Source organism: Podarcis tiliguerta, assembly GCF_965153285.1.
Source record: "Podarcis tiliguerta genome assembly, chromosome: 6".
Lineage (NCBI taxonomy): Eukaryota > Metazoa > Chordata > Lepidosauria > Squamata > Lacertidae > Podarcis > Podarcis tiliguerta.
The window spans coordinates 40683981-40703089 of NC_139539.1; the positions used below are offsets into that span (position 1 = coordinate 40683981).

A 19109-nucleotide genomic window follows, 5' to 3' on the forward strand; every position below is an offset into this window, starting at 1 on the left:
CTGAATTTTTTTAATATATTGTAAGCAGGTCTGTGATTCCTGGATGAAGGATTGTATACAATTTAATTAATTAATAATAATAATCCCCTCTAAATCAATTCCTCTTTAATTTCCACAAAATATTCCTTTCCCCTGTGCCTTCCCACTTTCCCCTCATCTCATTCATGAGTACCTAGAGCTCTCCTTCAGTGCAACCCAACCACATGCAACAATAGTCTGATCTCAGTTGCCCAGCTTCCAGCTGAAAGGCATAGGATCTGATAGCAAGTGAGGCATGAGACTTCAAAAGGGTAGCCACTGTCCAATCAGCAGCCAGCCAACATGCCACTTAGTTCAGTCAGTCTCCCTTTCAGAACACCTCCACCTAGCAACCCCAAAGATGATAATCTTTCACTGCAGGGGTAGAAGGAAGGTGAACCTTAAGAATCACTTTCTGTGCTCCTTTGCTGGACCATCAGATCCTAAAATACAAAGCAAAGCAAAAGGACCAAACAAGGGCAAGGGAAGATGGTGATTTGACATGGTATTGTCAAGGTTCAGCCCTCCCCAGACCAAGGCAACAGGACCCCACCCCCTCAGCAGATCTCTACTGCCAATAACCCTGAAGATCTGTTGGATCTGCATATCCCTGCCTAAGGGCTAGAGGTCCCTGCCTCAGGCCCCTGGGATTCTGACTGGCTCCCAGACCCTCTTCCATCTACCCCAGACTCACAGAAGCAAAGGAGATGGTGAGCCAGGCAGAAGCTTCAGATACACCGCTGGCTGGCTGCATGTGAGGCTTCTCAGGACAAGAGAGGAGTGCTTGGAAGCATTTGCCTGGATCAGGGCCAGGAATGGGCAGAACCTCCAGCTCTTCTATAAGCTTCTGAGCTGAGCAGTTTCATTGCTAAAGTGTCAGCCTTCCTGAACTGAGGAATATAGATGGGAGGGCTTGCTGGCAAGGGCATGTTAACTTGCTGGAAACCACAGGAAGGGAGAGTGCTCCTGCGCTCGTGTTCTGCTCCCTAGTTTCCCACAGGCATTTGGTTGGCCATTGTGAGAATAGAATGCTGGATGAGCCATTGGCCTGATCCAACAGGCTGTTCTTACATTCTTAACTGCTCCATGTGGCAAGGTTTTCCCCACACGCATGGTGACTCTACTTACTCTGCTGTCATAATTTGCCATGAAGATCCTCTGCCTTGTGTGGAGAGGTTCCATATCAATGACAGAAGATTTTGCGGGTGATAAATTAACTCTCTCTCTGACCAACAGAATCCATATGGTGAGCTGCACTATGACTGGGCAAAGGGAAGCAGCACATGTAAGCAGCTTGCTATGTGCAGACCAATCCTTGATCTACTAAATCAGATATAAGAACTGTTTTGTTTTGGTAATACTAACACTCAAAATGGTGGTTCAGGGCAGGGGACTCCTCATAATTCACCAAAGGTATGGGGAGGATCAGAACTGCTTACATTTCGTTCATCTCCTGTCCATATATACTAACCACACTTCTCTGTGTTAATGAGGGCCCCACACCTGCACTGTATACACAGAGGGGCTCCTTAGCAAATATATGACCACTGAGACATAGGCAGCATCTGAAGATGTGGCCCCACAGTAGATGTATGCAGGGAGAACATTTGAACAGTCCAGGTCTTAGGACAATAAATTGCTGGTCTATGGGTAGTTTCACAGCTCTAATGCCAAACCAAGGATTTTTCAAACTTGAGGATGGTGGAGTTAGAGAAGACAGAGCCATAATGCGCCTCTTACCTTATCAAAATGGGTTGCTCACGTGTTGGGTGACCAGAAGAACTGGCAGGAAGCCACAGAGCCCATCTTCCATGGCTTCTGACCCAATTCCAGTCAGCAGAGCTCAGAAGGCACTTGGGGAATGTTACTGCTTGATAGTTTGTGGCCAATAACTTGGTGATCTCAGCCTAGTGATGGTCAACATCACTACATCATAAAATGTGTTGTCACAATTGATGCTGTGGTTAGTGCTCTCAGAGGCCCAGAATTCAGAAAGATTCCAGTTAAACTATCATTTACCCAAAGAGGAAAAGTCACCTTTAGTTATGGAAATAGCCTAGGCTTCCCATGTCATGTTTACTTAATAGAGCTGGTGGAGGTGGGGTGGGGTCATTGCTAAGAAGGCAAGGCGGTTTAAATCTCATCTAAGTTGTGCACTCATTTGATAGAACAGTGGCTTGCTTAAGTCTACTAAATTCTTCTCCTCTCTGCAGTACTAATCTACCTTACAGGATTGTTGTTATGAATAATGTTACGTAAAGGTAAAGGATTCCTGGATGGTTAAGTCCAGTCAAAGGTAACTATGGGGTGCAGAGCTCATTTCACTTCAGGCTGAGGGAGCCAGCGTTTGTGCACAGACAGCTTTTCGGGTCATGTGGCCAGCATGACTAAACCACTTCTGGTGCAATGAGACATCGTGATGGAAGCCAGAGTGCACGGAAACGGCATTTTCTTTCCTGCCGCAGCGGTACCTATTTATCTACTTGTACTGGCATGCTTTCCAACTGCTAGGTTGGCAGAAGCTGGGACAGTGCAATGGGACCTCACTCCATTGCACAGATTCGAACTGCAGACCTTCTAATCAGCAAGCCCAAGAGACTCAGTGGTTTAGACCACAACACCACTAGCATTCCTACACTGATAATGTACATACATTGAACTATCTAATCTTTTTATCACATGCTATTACCATTGTGTGTGTGTTTAGTTATATATGTGAGAATATATGAAGAAAGACCAAACAGACTTTTGCTGAAGGTTAATTGCTGTAATTGCTGAGGGTTAATTGCCAAAGAAGGCAGGAAAGAGATAAAAGACTCAAGGATTAGAGGTGCAATGCCTCTGAATACCAGTTACTTGAGAATATGAGTGGGTAGTGGGCCTTTGTGCTCATGTCATGCATATGGACTTTCCATGTACATCTGGCTGGCAACTGTAAGAACAGAGTTCTGGGCTAGATAAACTTCTGTTCTGATCCAACAGGACTATTCTTCTGTTCTTACATAGTATAGAGAAGCTTTAAATGTTTGATGTTTTACTGTGTTTGATGTTTTAATTCACTGGAATCCGCCCAGAGTGGCTGGAGCAACCCAGTCAGATGGGTGGCATATAAATTTTTATTATGACCTTAATTTCAAGATATGTTAGCCTATCCATGCTATTTATTGAGTCATGTCTGGGAAAAAGGCAGGGTATAATATAAATATAAAATATAATAATTTATCCAACCCATATTAACCACAGTACCTGAGGAGCTTGGTATGTCTTTCCTCAACTGAGGCACAGAAAGACTGTGTAATTTGCTGTGGGAATTTATCCAGTAGGGTATTTAGCTGAGCCAGCAAAGCCCTAGGCCTTAAAATGTCTGACTCACCTTTCTCAATGAACAAGATGGACTGGATTGTTCCACTGCAGTGAGGCAGGATACTTATGCTAATTTTCAAACATCCCCAATGGGGTGAAAAATGAAAGGGATCAGGAAAAAGATAGTTTGTCTGAAAGACAAAGCATTATAGAACCTCAAGACTAGTCACCACTTATTAAGTAGTGAACATTATCTTCCATGGCACACTCCCAGATTTAATGAAAAGAAAATGGAAAAGATTATTACTTTCCTTCACTACCCCATCCTAGACCTCTGAGTGCAACCTAAATTTAAAGCAACACTCAAGATAGTTACATTCTCATAGGGCACAACAATGCTAAGTTATTTGTGACCATGTTTTAAGTGGGGTGATGCAAAAGATTTTCAGATGTGGAGCACAATAAGCATTTGGTCTGTCAAAGAAAGAGTTTGCAATTTGCTCTATTATGTAACCCACTGTACTTCCTCTAAGAACACTGAATTCTTTACATTTGAGGTGAAATCAAATGGCAAACATCCTTTCAAACTACCAAAACGATTACACAATGCTTCAACATCCTCAAGAAAAACACAATTGCTATTTAAGTCCATGCAGCTAGCTACATTAAGGCTCAGCTACCAAATGTGATCTGACAGGGTGATATTTGCAGTGCAATTAACTGCCTTCAAGAATACCATGCACCTTATTGTTAATTATATGTTTGTGAAATACTACAGTCTTACTTAAAGACTATCTTTCACTTTGGCTTTGTTGGCTGGTTCCTTCAGCAAGTCGCTGTTCTGAGCATCACCGCTCATCACAATAGCTTTGAAATTCAGAAGAAATTCACTATATGCTTCACAGCTTTACAGTAACAACAAAATTTTACTTCTATAATATATGTAATCCAATTGGGCAAAGATAACAAGAATTTTAATAATTTTATAATAATAATAATAATAATAATAATAATAATAATAATAATAATAATAGTCTAGTAGCACCTTATAGACCAACTAGAAGTCTGCTAGAAGGAGGAGAGAGAAATTGGGCAAACTGCCTTCCCATAAACAAGTTCAGAGAGCCCAAAACATTCAGAGTCAGGTATTGTACTATTTATGTAGTGCCATGCACATAAATTACAATACGTCCTGGAACATTTCCCCCCCTATAACATCTATAATACACAATACATGTTTTGTTCTTTAATAGGCCTCCTGAAATATTGCCTCTGGTGTTTTGGGTTTCTTTAGAGCAAACATAAGGAGATAAGAAACAAGGTTGTTCTCAAAGCAGAAGGGTGATTCATACCTTTGTGAAAAGTGAATGAATGGCCCTGCTTGACAATTCCAGGAAGAAAAGCTAAAGCGCCATCCAGGACTAGCAGTGCTGAAATCTTTGTAACAGCACTTCATAAAGGACTGTAGTAGCAGAACAACCGTGGGGCATGCTCCTGCTATGTACTTAACCAGAGCCATTTATATGAGAGAACTTCAGGGACTTCACAGGCACAATCATAGGTAGACAGGAAGCTGCCTTATACCAGATCAGATTATTTGCTTGGCTAGCCCAGTATTGCTGACTATCACTGGCAACAGTTCTCCAAGGTCTCAGGTAGAGGTCTTTGCCAATACCAGCTACCTAAGAGTTTCTGAGATCTCCAGCCCAGAAAGTATGTACATAACCACTGAGTTATGACCCTTCCCCCATGGGTGCCTATTACAAAGGCCCATTTCTCTGCCTGCTATAGACATCTGCGTGTATGTCACAAGAACTTGAGTACAAAAGCCAATGAGCTCACAACAAGCACACTTGTTACTGGGCCTGTTGCAAATCTGAAAGCAAGACAATTTAAGCAATGGCATGAGAGTACAGTTCAGCATACAGACTGATCTTTATCATAGCAGAGCCATGCTGCACCACTGAGAACATTAGCAGCTCTCATGACTTTTCACAAAGAGAGTAGTGTAATTACAACATTAGGTGCTGGTGGTACCATATATAACAGAGAGGTACAGCCTGACTAAGCGCCAGTCATCTCTGTTACTATCAGTAGAATGAAGTCAACACTATTAACGCACTACATTAATGTCAGCTACACAATAAAACCTAATAGAGCACACTGCCAGCTTATGCAGGTTGTACCTACAGATTTTTAAAAGCTAAGCTAGCATCAACACCAATGTTTATTCAAAGGTGGGCCTATGTTCTAGCTATTCAAATATGTGAAAGGTAGAAGTGCTGCCTAATGGATTTTTGCTGCTGCCTGTGCTCCGAAGGACAGGTTACTTAGAATTATTTTAATTACACTTGAATGACACAGGCTCTTGGAAATGAAACTAGAAAGAAGCACTCTCAAAGGATTCAGCACCCTGGACAGTTAATAAGACTAGTGTTGCCCTTTCCCAAGAGCCCTAATATTTCAAGGTAAAAAGGTGGCTTTAGATAATAGGCATTTCTCACTTGGCAAGGCTATTTTCCACATCAGCATAGGGATCTCCCACTCCACTCAAATGCAGAAAGGGTCACACATCTGCGTCATCATACTTCTGCACAACAAAGCCAGTCGGAGGGAGAATGTTTATTTACCGCTTGCACTGCAAAATTGTCTTAACCCTCTTCATAAAAATCTAGGAGGATTTAAGTGTATAACTGCAAGATTCTTGAAAGCAGTACCATCTGAATGTTACTGTTATGTTTTCAAAAGACATTTCCCTTTGGAGAAAGCTCAGGAAAGATGTTTTCCCCTGGAAAGCTTTGAAACATCAATTCACTATATACATTGAGAATCATGTTAAATCCCTTAACATCCAAAGCTTATCTTCTCTTCATTATGGCTCTTGTCCAAATGAAATCCAAAGCATCCTTTCTGTGTCAAGTCATGGGGGTCTTTTCATTCAGAACAGCAAGCAGAGGATCAGCTTTCTCTAAAACCAAAACCAGCATATTTGTGTTGCTGAATATGCAGCAACTACATTGCCTTTGGTAGCACTTGGCTATGTATCAATTCTCTATGCATACATTGCTGCCCAGAGTGTTCTGAAAGATGGGTGGGATATAAAATGATGAAATACATAAGATTGCCTGCAGGCTACATTTGAGCTCTATTCAAATCACAACATGATACTGAAGGTGTCACAGACACAGGAATTGGCCTAGTTGAACCAACACTTGATTAGAGAGAAGTAATACAATGAATATTAAGTGGTATGATTCTACAACTCAGACTAGCTGTCTACATAAATATAATCAAGATGGTAGTATTTGACTAATGGGGTGGGGGTGGGGGGGATAGGGAAGAATCCTCCAGGTGCAAAAAGCTATGCTTATTGAGTCCAATGTATTCTGATTACAGTACATTCTTCAAGGGCGCTCTTAAGCAAAACCAACTTGAGTCTGTGGTCCCCAACTCTATTGCAAATGACTGGAAAAAATTGAGCTCAACGCGTTTATTTATTCACTTCTCCATTAGTTGGTACCTTTGCATTTTTTTTTATTTGATGCAACACCAAGGATGCAATACCAAGCAAGCAAATGTCTGCATTTGTCTATATTCATAGGACCCTCTCCCCACATATAAACCTCCTAGTTTAAGATCTGCTTTGAGGCTTGCAGAAGATTACATGGGTGGTGACTGGACATGTGACTGGAATTGTATGGAGCACCTCTGCAGGCAAATCAATGAAGCACCAGCATTTTTAAAGGAAGGCAGTTTCCATCTTTCAAAAAATTTCCTAAGATTTTAAAGGGTGATGTGTGGTTTTGTTGCTTTTATCTTGTTGATCATATAGGAGGTTTTTTAACTGCTCTGTTGACTCTGATACCTGCTGCTGCTTTGGCTTTGTTGATTTCATTTGTTTTATTATTTGGGTGGCTTCTATTGTAGGCAGCTCTTTAACAGAGAAAAGTGACACATTAATAATTCTGAATTAGATTAATTGGGATATATGGGGTGTTAGGAGAGGGGTAGTACCTCTGGTGGGGGACATGTAGTGCTCCTTCTGTGGTAGTTTGTCCACCTTTGGTTCCCATCCTGCACTCAGCAATCACCTAGAAGTGATTACGACAGCAGCCACACCACAGAAGCAACTTCAACTGGCTGGCTAAACCAGGTGAGGGTAGCTGATGGGTCTCAAACCATCCATGAGTTAAGGACCTCCCCTGTATATGAAGACAGGCACTGGCAGATTGATCAGACGAGACCAACAGTCAAGAAGGCAGTTTCTGCATGTTCAGTGGAGAGGACTGATAGGGCTTATCAACCTGGGAAGGTATCCCATCCAGGAGAAGGAAAACACTGACCCTAAATCTCCACTGCCTTGCAGAATATCTTTGGGAGAAGAAAAGGCCAAGGAGTAAACTCTACACAAATCCAGAGTTGAGTCCCTAAGACAGTTGGATGGTGCCTTGTATGCCTCCTTTCAGCAACTCCTGCAACCAAGCTGGGGCTAATCGTAATGCTCTGCTTTCCTTTGGACCACATCAGTGAGGCTGAGAAGGCAGGGTCTTATCATCTGGGCACCCCAGGATCTCCATACACACAGCCCTGGGCTTGCACCCCAGGGGAGGTCACTTCAGTGCCACTAATGCAGTGTCTTGACTTCACCTCCAGAGGTGCACTCCACTATCTCTCGAGACAGATGCCAACAACAGATGCATTTCAATATACCCAATGGACTTCCCTGAATTCCCTCTGTTACAATTATAGAAATAGGGTGGGTCCTAAAATATAGAACTTAGGTGTCAAAAGTCAGGGCAAAAAGGTGTGACACAGATCTGTATGCGTAGGAGAGCTGCAGACTGGTACTTTATAATGTGTCGTGTTTGTAAATGGTGTTTTGGAGACTTCTGGCATGTTGTTTGCATCTGTTACCTAGATTAAAGCATTTAACAAGCAGCACATGCTTCTGAATACATTAGTGCACACTTCAGCTGGCTTTAACTTCATATAATGTATAATTGTGTTTCCTTAAGCAACAATGGGAACTGTAGTTTTATAGAGGCACTGATAATTCTGTTGGAGAGTCGCAAGCATGTTTATACTGAATGTTAAAATGAATGATACATGGGATAGATTGGGGGTGGAAATCTTTCATTGAATTGGCATGGGATATGCTTGCAGTTCAGGAAGGCACTGAAATAGCTTTAAAACATACAAGCAAACTGACGCCCTTACCTTAAATGCCGGTACAGGGCATTCAAAGCACAGCAGATGCAGATTGACAGTAAGTCAGAGAAAATGCCTGCAGAAGTTGAGATAAGGGAGAAGGAGGATAGAGAAGTATCAACCCTTCAATCTTGAATATATAGCTGGTAGCTGCTTCACATAGGCCATTTCTTACTACACATGTGAAAATGAATGTGGGGAGAGGAAGGAAAAACCCTGGTATCTATTTTGACAGGTATGCACACATGTAGAGCTGATGGCAAAAGACGTACAGTCCCCTGCCATCACCCATGTTCACTCCCCTACCTCCCCATTCCACTTGCTGTTTAATTACACACACCCCTCTCAAAGCTCATATACAAAGCTTACTCAAAGAGTAAGCATACCAGAATTACTGTGCATTTTCCTGCTTCCTGTTCCTCCCTTGCCTCCTGAGATCTTTCAGTAAGCTGTTTCAGAAGGGAATTAAAAAACACAACATCTTGTACAGCACTTAATACAATTCAATGTGCTTCATAAGCTCATATTAAAAGGTAATAAAGGAATAACTGCCCCGCAGTGTGCTATCCTAGGAGCTTGTTGCAATCCCTACATCTGTTCTCCAACCTCACTCATTCCACACCTGCAAGCAACAAAAAAACCTTTTGCTTGAGTTAGTCACTTTCTAGCATTACTATTTACAGGATTTCAGGAAGCAATACATGCAGCTACTGAATAGCGAGGCCACTGCGGTTCAGGAAGAGGTTGATTTCTGAGGCTTCTATGCTCTTAGCCTTTTCATTTCAGCCTTTAGCCTAAACAAGAGGAGGCAAAGAACTCAAAACATGATAGTCTAGTTATGCTTTCTTGTAAAATTGATGCCAATATTAAAGTCAAACTATTTTGCATTATAAACATTGCTTGATGTATATGCTTCCATCACACACATTTCTTAAAGTTTAAATATTTCATTTAGACAGAAATGTTCCTTCACTTACTTGGGAGAGAGCCTTTTAGTAAATATGGGGAACTACACAGAACCTCGTGAGCTTCTGATTACTCCACATCTCTGGGATTCAGTTTTTGAGATTGAAATCATACACCCAAGACTATAGTCCTACAATTCAGTTGTGAGTTCCCGGACCAAAGCTGCTTCTCATGAATCACCTTTAAAAATATTCACCTGAATCATTCATCCCATGGTATTCCTATTCATAAGGCTTTTAATCTCCTGCTTATTATCTTCTTAACTATGCACAGTAATCCCTATAAGAGGTCTGATACTGTAAAAGCCTCATTTTTATTTAACCCATTCCTTCATAACATTTGATTCCTTCAATCTCAATAAAAGTATTCAATTAGCATAGCAATGACAGCAAATAAGCCCACTCTGAAAGTGCTTCCAGGAGGACTCATACAACCATCCCAAATGATTGAGAGAAAGAACTGGAAACGGGTAAAAGGATGCAATTAAATATTTATCGTTTTACAGTTAAGTTCTATTTGATTATTGTTAAATAAAAAAATTAATTGACAGTTACACACGGGTTACTAGCGAAATGAGCAAACCTATAGCCCTTGATGGTTCACTTTAAATACTACTACTAACCACACTATTTCCAACATGATAAATAAAGGAACTAATGAGCTTTGATAAGATACTGCCTCACTGACTGCTTTCATATTGCAGTGCTTTTATGTTCTTGTTTTAATTTGTTTTATTGCAATTTGAACTTTTTGGAAGCTGCTCTGGAGACGTGTTGAAGGGTTAGGGGTGGGGAAGGAATGGTCTACCTGTGGGTTCTGACAGGCTGTTTTAGTGGGAATTAACATGGCGGGTGGCAGATCTTAATAAAATACAATACCCAAGGAAATTTAGGGAACAGGAAAGGCTGTGTACACACTATACCTTTAAAACACATTCTGTTGCTCAAAGAATTCTGGGCACTGTAGTTTACCCCTCACAGGGTTACAATTCCCAGCAACCCTTACAGTGCCCAGAATTCTTCAAGCAAAATGTGTTTTGAACGTGCTTTAAACAGTGTGCAAACGGCCTAAGCATCCATGCCCAAAGGAAAAGACAAAGATAAGACCTGCTAGCTTTTTGTTTTCATTCTGATAAACAGATTGTTTGGATGAAGCCTGTAATCCTAAAAACACATACCTGAGAGTACATCCCTTTGTATTCAGTGGGGCTTGCTTCCAAGCAGACACACACAGGCTTGCACTGTAATTCTGGCAGCAAGAACAGCCAAGTAGGTGCTTTTTTGATATGGTACTGGCACTGTAGAACTTTGTTTGTGTATTAGGGGGCCTCCCCTTTGCACAGAAGCAGAACAAATCAAGATTAGCCCAGCTTAAAAGAAAACCCCAACTAAGTGCAAAACAAAAGATAACAGGTGGATATGACAGACAGACAGGCGAAGTAGGAGACAATGCCCATCAGAACACTAGGCAATGATCTCAGCACTGCAGCTGCCTAACTGCTGTCAAGTGAACAGATCCGCTGTAGGGGACCTGTTAAGCAAGGATGGATGTGAAACTCTCTAATTAAAACCCAGACCATGCAATTTGATCTGCCCAGTTATCCTGTTTGTGAATATGCAAACACAGATATACACACACTCCACATACAAACCACAGTGGTTGCAGCAGGTATTGTGAACAAGAGAATGGATTGGTCGTTAAAATCACAGAACGGTAGGAGCCCCCCTGCGACTAAATTAAAAAAATTAAAATATACCGTAATCAGTTCTGACTCTTTAAAAGAAGTCTTAAGGAGCCAGGGTCTAAAAACCACAGAGTTCAGTGAAACAAATTAGATTTGCGCCTTGGTGAACAGATATTAAAACACACATTAGCTTCTGCAGAGAGAGTATGAGCTGCTCACCAGGCAAAGGACACAGCTGAGTCAGTGAAAATGAGAATGTGTGGCACAGAGAATGAGCCAGTTCATCAAGTCAGTTGCATGATGCCAGCCTGCAGCAATGAAATATAGCACAGAATATCCAGGCAGCACCTCTGTGAGTATATCAAATTGCTGCTATCATGTTTTTAAAGATCCATGAAGGGGCAAACGTTGAATATTAGTTTAGAGATAGCTGCCTGACAGGGTAATGGGGCTTTTAGTCTCCTACACATTCTAGCAGGGCTTTAATTACTGCATAGCAGATAGAAATACTAACAGATGCAGCTTTCCTACATCTCAGTCTTAGGAAAGTCTACACACTCTAAATTTCTGACTACCATATTTAACAGCAGAAGAGCATTACTACAAAAGAGGTGGCCTTCCTGGTAGGAATGGTGGCATCTGGAACTTTTCTAGACCTACCTCAAGTTTCCTCTGTAGAGATAAGTGTAAAAGTGATGTAACACACACAGTCACAGACCCTCCAAGTGTCCCTATTTTCCAAGAATGTCCCTGATTTAGAGAAGCCTTCCTGGTTTCTGATTTGATCCTGAAATGTCCCACTTTTCCTTAGGATGTCCCTATTTTCATTGGAGAAATGTTGTGGGGTATGGAGTTATCCGATTCCCAAGCCATCTGAAGGCAATCCTGTACAGGGAAGCTTTTTTAAAATGTTTAATGATTTATTATGTTTTTATATATGTTGAAAGCTGCCCTGAGTGGCTGGGTCAACCCAGTACGATGTGTGGGGTATAAATGGTAAAATAATCATTATGGACTACTTAATTGGAGAAATGTTGAAGGTTATGCAGTCAGTGTAGCCACTGATATAAGTAAAAAAAGGTGATCCTTTTCCCTTATGGGGTATCCAAGAGCCCATATAGAGTCCTTTTGTAGGTTCTCTATCGGAAAGAGAAAATAACAGAGACCAACCAGAGAATATTGAGAAGCAAAGCAGCTAGTAAGCCTGATCTTTATTGACTGTTGCAACAGGGTGCTCCCCCACATGCAGGAGAGAGGAGGAGGACTTCGAACAATGGAGCACAAGGCCTTATATATCCATTTTGCAATTCCCTGCCCTGGAGTTCCAGACCACCCCTCCATACATACATCACATCACAGAAGGGGTGTGGCCCAAGACCCCCCCCCTCCCCACAAAACATCATACCTACATCACAGAAAAGGCAGTCTACAACAGAAATTTGAATGTTGTTTTTCTTGTCTGCCAGATTATCTGATAATGCCTTATCTGATTGCCTTTTCTGGTAGTCTGGCCATTCCTTTGAGATGGTAATTACTTAATTCCTGAGACAATGGGTAGATTTTTTTCCATTTCTTCCCTCTTTGCAGAGAAACATTTGGTTAGTTTGGGAGTTAAAATAGTTTCAGGACTGTCCTCCTGTGCTGCCTCAGACATGTGGTCCATATATCTATATATGTGTTTGCTTGGTACATCCATGAACATTTATTATACATCTAAGACCTTAAAATTCTTGTAACACCATTCAGCTGGGGGGTGTCAGAAAGTTGCTTCCACACACTTGCTTCCTATAGAGCAGGGACGTCCAACTCCCAAAAGACTGCGATCTACTCACAGAATAAAAAACGGGCAGTGATCTACCCCTTTTGGGGGGTTCAGGTCAAAGTTGTTGAGCTTTTTTAGGTAGGAAAGTTGCGTTTTTGAGACGAAAATGTCAAAATTGAGTAAAGGGAAAGGGGGAAAAGTCGCTCACCAAAAGTTCGCTAACAAAACAATCTACCTAACAGCAAAAACTCCATCTTCCGTTCCAACGTTTATGCGAAAAAGAAGAAAAGAAGGACGGGGCGAGCAGGCGGGGTCAGATGCTCTTATGCCACTGCAAAGGAAAAGGAGACCGTGATCAACCAGAACCTCCCGGGGATCGACCAGTCGATCCCGACTGACCTGTTGGACATCCCTGCTATAGAGGAACTTACACATTTAACTCATACATTATAGACAAGCTTTCCATACACAGATTGAAGAAAGCAGAATCACATAATGATTCTTCCAGATAATAAACCCTGGCTTGTTTCAATAAACTACTTATTTCAATAAACTGCTGTTAAGATCAACCACAGTTTAGATGCAACACTAAAACTGTGATTGACTGAAAAAGGAAACGAAAGTTTTCGATCTCTTCCTCATGCCCATGTTGGAGGATGGGATGGGAGGGTGAGTAGCCACGCGGACCCAAAGCTCATGGAGATCACAATGAACAGTATGCAGTTACATCCATAACAGGCCTCAAGCTGGTAAGCTGAAGCTCTTACTACACATGTCTACTAGTCCATCTGAGGTGATGCAGGGGACGATATATGGTAATTCACATGCACACTGCTCTACAAATACAGTGGTCGTTTAGGTTCAGATTATAATAATAATTGTGATCAGAACTGATCTCCTGTATTGTTAAAAGGGAAAAGAGAAGGGCAAAAGTTCAGACATCCAAGCAACCCCTCTCTCAGGCAGTCCCTATAGCAAATCCTCTTACATTAATACCAATTAAATAGTTTACCTAAATGGAAGTAGAGTGAGAACAATGAGGTGGTATGCATTTGAGGACTGTAGGGACACCTCTGTTTATGTGTGGAGCAACTTGCTTCATAAGAACATAGGGTGATCTTATACCAGGTCTGCCTGTTGGTCCAGCTGACCTAACACTGTCTCCTCTGACCAGCATCAGCTCTCCAGGGTTTCTGATGTCCTATCTCTTGCCTTCTGATCCTTTCTAACTTGAGATGCCGAGAATTATGACCTAGGACCTTCTGCACACAAAGCATGTTCTCTATCATTGAGCTGTGGCTTCTCTCTTCATATTGTCCTGCAGAGTTCAGCACAAACACAAACATGCAGAAGAAAGTGTCCATGGGGAGGCTATCTTGGAGTCAAGCAGCTCCAAGTGGGATCCCTGGCCATGCTCAAAATGCAAGAATAATATATCCCTACTTTACATTTAAAGGCTGTGAGACATTCTGAAACAAGAGAATATGCAATCTGAAGCAGCTACCAAAATGCATTGTGTTTTCTCCCTAAAGTCACCCTATATAATTTTCAGGCACGCTCAACAACCTGAATTTCTGCTTAGCCAAATGTTCTTGTTCCCCAGGCCATGTGTATTTTAAAAAGAAAGAAAAAGAGGCTGTCCTGTACTGTTCTATAATGGAGCACTATATACTGCAATTACTTTAGATAAATATAGGACGACAGAGTCCCACATTCTAGAATCTAGAGCATGAAAAAGCCTTAAGATAAATAAAATGGATTTCCTGCCATAGTGCTCCTGCTATCACATTCTATCAGTCCCAGGGAACACCAAACACAACAGGCAAATCAGGCTTCTTAAACTTTAGGAGGTGCTCTGCCTCCGTTGATTATTAGAGTCAGAAGCCATTTCTTTCTATTGCCAGTACACGCTTTCTTTAGTGCACTTCATTTTCATGGGAACATGAAGAGACGGCAGTTGGTATTTATTTATTTAGAAACGATTAGCTACGGTAAGTTTGATTAGCACCAAGACATTTTGAGGAATCAGAGCAATCATGCTGGCAATCAATTTAGCTGTCTGCTTAATGGATAGGTATTTTAGGGTAACATGGTTAAGAAAAATAATAAAGAGAAGCGCCGGCTTCTCAATCAAGAGATTTTTATTTTGTCTTCTTGCCAGGAGCACATAGGAAACAGAATCCTTGCTGGTTTTGCCCTAAAAGAGCCAAAAGGTACCCAAGCTTCTATTCCTCTTATGCATCATCTTGATATAGTTCTCCTCCCAAGAAAGAGAGAGAAAAATCATGTCACCCCAAAGCAAAAGGCACAGTCTATCAAAAGTTAAGCAGAAAGTTAGCCCTTGCATACTTCAGTTACAGACTTGTCCTCATCACAACCTTTAAAATCAACTGTCAGGGCCTTTTTTTTACTATTACCCACGTTTCAAGTTCAAATAACAAGGTGTTTGAAAGATTCTTGGAGACTGCTGAATAACTGCTGAATAGTCACATAAAGGCCCAAGTCTGAGCTGGAAGGATTACCTCCAAGATGAAGAATAAGTCCTTTAGTGTGGTGTATTTATTGCAAGAATAATGGATCAGGCTGCTAGCAGCATATTGCAGGTGTAAGTTGTAGGCATAGGCAAGTCTGCAAAACATCTGGAAGATGCACTCTCATACAGCCAAAATGGAGCAGGCAAATCTCCCGAAGTCCATGAGACTACTCACGAGTAAATTCGCACGGTTGAATCATACACACACACACATATACACAGTATATATTTATAGGAATAAAACACATTCCAAAAGAGAGAAAAAATATGCTACACGGGCTAGACAAGTTTCATCACCAATGGTCTTATTTTCACAGACATCATGTTTGCCACTGCAAACATCCTTTTAAAATGTGAGCACAACCTCTTAGCTAATTCTACCCACGTGAAGACTTAGGATGTTCTTTCATATGGGTTCTGTCTAGGTCCCCAAATCCAATTTCTGTAAGGAGGTAGAGACCCAGGAAAAAAATAGTCAGTGTGTTGGTCTAAACATACATTCATCCTGGATCTTCATATGCATAAAGTTGGCCAAAAGGTTGGGGAGTTATTGATGTACTATTTTCAGAGTCGCACCCTAAAAAGGGTAGTTTTAGTTTCTAGGTAACAAACATTTTAATTGAACGTGCCATTTCATACTTGGGGCTATAAACACTGAAATAAATGCATTTCAGTGGGAGAGTTAAACATGTGTTTAACTGTCTCCCATAAAAAATCAATGGGGACTTTAAAATGTTCGATGTTAACACATAGCTGTAATGAATAGCAGCACTGGGTATTGATCAGTGTTCAGTAAGACACAATAAGCACCTATCCCTAAAACCTAAAATGTGACTGAATCAGTGGGGAAGACCCTTTCATTTTGAAAAGTAAAAAATACATAAATATCAAAATAATCCTCTCTCAACTACTGGCAGTATTTTCCAAGCATACGTTTCAGCTAATATTGTAAACACACTTTCTGTGTCATAAACACATTAAGACATTGAGAGGAGCAGCTAAATCAAAAGAAGAACAATCTAAAGTCACACTTAGATGAAGTTAAGAGCTGCCTATTGGGGTCCAAAGGATTCCCACACCATGCCAGTACTGGTTAAAGTGAAAGAAGATGCTGAAGGCTGATAATTCAGCAACTAGATCTTGCACTTCCTGAAGACGATAATGGGACTGAAGAGCCTAACATGCTGGGAGAAGAAAAAGTACAAATGATTCAGCACTTTCACCTCCTTGATCAATACCAACTAGGCTGACTCAAATTGCCTATGCAAAGCTCACTTCTTTTAAAATATGTCCACAACTCTGATCCTAACATCTCATGATGAACATGGCTTTTAATATACAGCATATATTTGCCTCACCCCACCCCAGAAAATATTGTTGTAGCTGCCACACAAGAGCAAATCCCTGTATTCTAGCATCCTATTCCTATCAGAAATGAGTACCAGATGCTCCAGAAAGATGTTCTGCCCTCCCATTTTTAAAGCCAACTGACAGGCAAAGGGACAGGTTTCCATAAATTCCCAGGGGCCCCTTTAGGTTCGGAATTATGGGGCTTGAGGTTCTTGCTTGTTTTCCAACTGTGCAGGCAAGATCTCTCAAGCAACCAACACATAAACACGTCACTGCTATCTGTACCACACCTGAGCCTGTAGATACATAGGCAAAATTGAAAAGAAAGAAATTGCATCAAACACTGGCATTGATGCTTCTGAGTAGGTAAGAAAGGGGGGGGTGCTAGTTCAGAGTTCTAGACTGAGCATCTATAAACTGTCATGTATCCAACACATTTTAGTCAGTTCTCCTTTTTTGTAGCTTTAAATCAAAGTGAACCGAAAGACCCGAGACAGAACAAAAAGAGGAAGAATGGCCTTTCAATGTATCTGCAGCTTTGTCCTGAAAGGGAGACATCTGCATCTGTATTCCAAGGGTCTTCCTACCTGGAAAAGTCACAGCATCAGGGCCTACTGAGCATCAGACCACAATTCTTCATATATGACAGGAAGCTGAATTGCACAGAGCTTCCTCACGTCTGAGGGTTTGGGGATGTCTCTTCCCAGCCTCCTTGCCAGCAAAAAATAAATAAATCAGCCAGAAATGTCAAACATCTCCCCCACCCAATAGAAAGCAGGCCAAATTGCAAGAGGCTGGGTCACATCATTCTCTCCTTTACCCGCAGTAGCGGGATACTGGAGCTTGTAGCTGCCTCAAGAGTATACCCCCCCCCCACCTCCAAAGCAACTCCAGATGCCCTGCTGAGGGGCAAGGGGGCTCATGAGGAGCAGAAACTGCTTGGCAAAGTGCACAGCCAATGCATGACAGGCAAGACACGGGTCTGCAGTAAGACCAGCAGCGGAGGCCAAGAAGAGCCTTTGGGGTCTGCAGTGGGGCGAGGTGTGTGTTGGGGGGGGGGGGATGAGCTGGTGGAGCCAGGACAGGAGATCAGGACGTTTGGTAGGGCAAAGGTGGAAGCTGCATCCCTTTCCTGGCTCTCTCCCTGCTTCCTTAGCTACTGCATGACGGGAGCCGCCACCTCCTGATGCCCTAAGCCGGGGATGCGAAAGATGCCTCCATCGATCTCCCCGCCTGGGGCCGCAGCTGCCCGATGCAGCCACCTCCGTGGAGAAAGCGCGGCCGCCTTACCTGGCCAGCCGCCGCCGCCGCCCGGGCTGAGTCCCCTGCCTGTTTCCCTGCCGGCAAGGCCAGGCTCACAGCTGCCTCATCGCCGCCCAGATACTCTTCGCTGCTGCTCCGCACCCGCCGCCGGGCTACAAGACCTCTCCGCCGGTGCCCCCGCCGCCGCCGCCTCCTCCCCGCACAGCTCCCATCCTTCTGCAGCGCCTTCTCGCTCAGACTCCCGCATTAGGGCAGAGACCATCGGGCGCGCGGCCGGGGGACCACGTGCGCGCCCCCGGGAGGAGCGGTGGCGGGAGTGCGCGCCAGGGCCCAGGAGCGCGCCTCCTCCTCCTCGTTGTCTGCCGCCGCCGCCGCTGCTTCCACCTCCTGCAAACAGTCAAAGCAGGCAGGCGACGCGCCACGCGGAGATTCCCCTTACTGGTCCCTCTCTCTCTCTCTCTCTTTCTTTCTTTCTTCCTCCTCCAGCAATTAAAGGAGTGGCGTGTCGGTCGATAACAGGCGCGAGGCAGGGAGGAGGCGGGTGCTAATTAAGAGGGAGGACTTGATGGATTACCCGACTGAGGAGGCAAGGGGAGAAAGTGAGAGAAGTCATTAGCCAGGGGTCTTGAGTGGGGACGATGGGTTAATAGAGGAATAGGGAAGGAGGAATGATCAAAAGCAAATGGCACCAGGTAAAGCCTCTAATACTAAACAATGTCGCCTCTTAGTTGCAGCAGGGGAAGCCAACCAACAGCCTTGGGACACCTGAAAGACATTTTTATTCTAGCATATGCTTTCCTGGACTGAGCCACTCAGCTGATGCCATAATGAGATGCATTAGTCTTTGAGGTACCCCAGATTCTGTTTTGTAATAAAGAAGGAGTAACTAATGTAAAGCAGGGGAGAATTACACGTGGGACTGGCACAAAAAGCAAGTATTTTCCAAAGGTGGGGTTATGTTACTTGCATGCCACAAAGGCAACAAAGAGTTTTGCGGCAGCTTAAATTTATTATAGCGTAAT

At 42.7% G+C, this 19109-nt stretch overlaps 1 protein-coding gene across 28 annotated transcripts in view; it reads right to left on the reverse strand.

The window, feature by feature from the left end:
• NFASC (neurofascin) overlaps positions 1-18878 on the reverse strand; it is a 176671-nt gene extending 157793 nt beyond the window's left edge. For 22 of the 28 annotated variants that reach the window (XR_014512541.1, XR_014512542.1, XR_014512543.1 and 19 more), the window contains exon 1: positions 1759-1928. The gene's annotated coding sequence lies outside the window, so the exon portion shown is untranslated. Of the gene's footprint in view, positions 1-1758; positions 1929-8538; positions 8606-18114 lie in introns of those variants that run through there. The other 6 variants (XM_083445454.1, XM_083445443.1, XM_083445460.1 and 3 more) reach the window with 2 other exon arrangements.
• Positions 18879-19109: the final 231 nt, after the last annotated feature.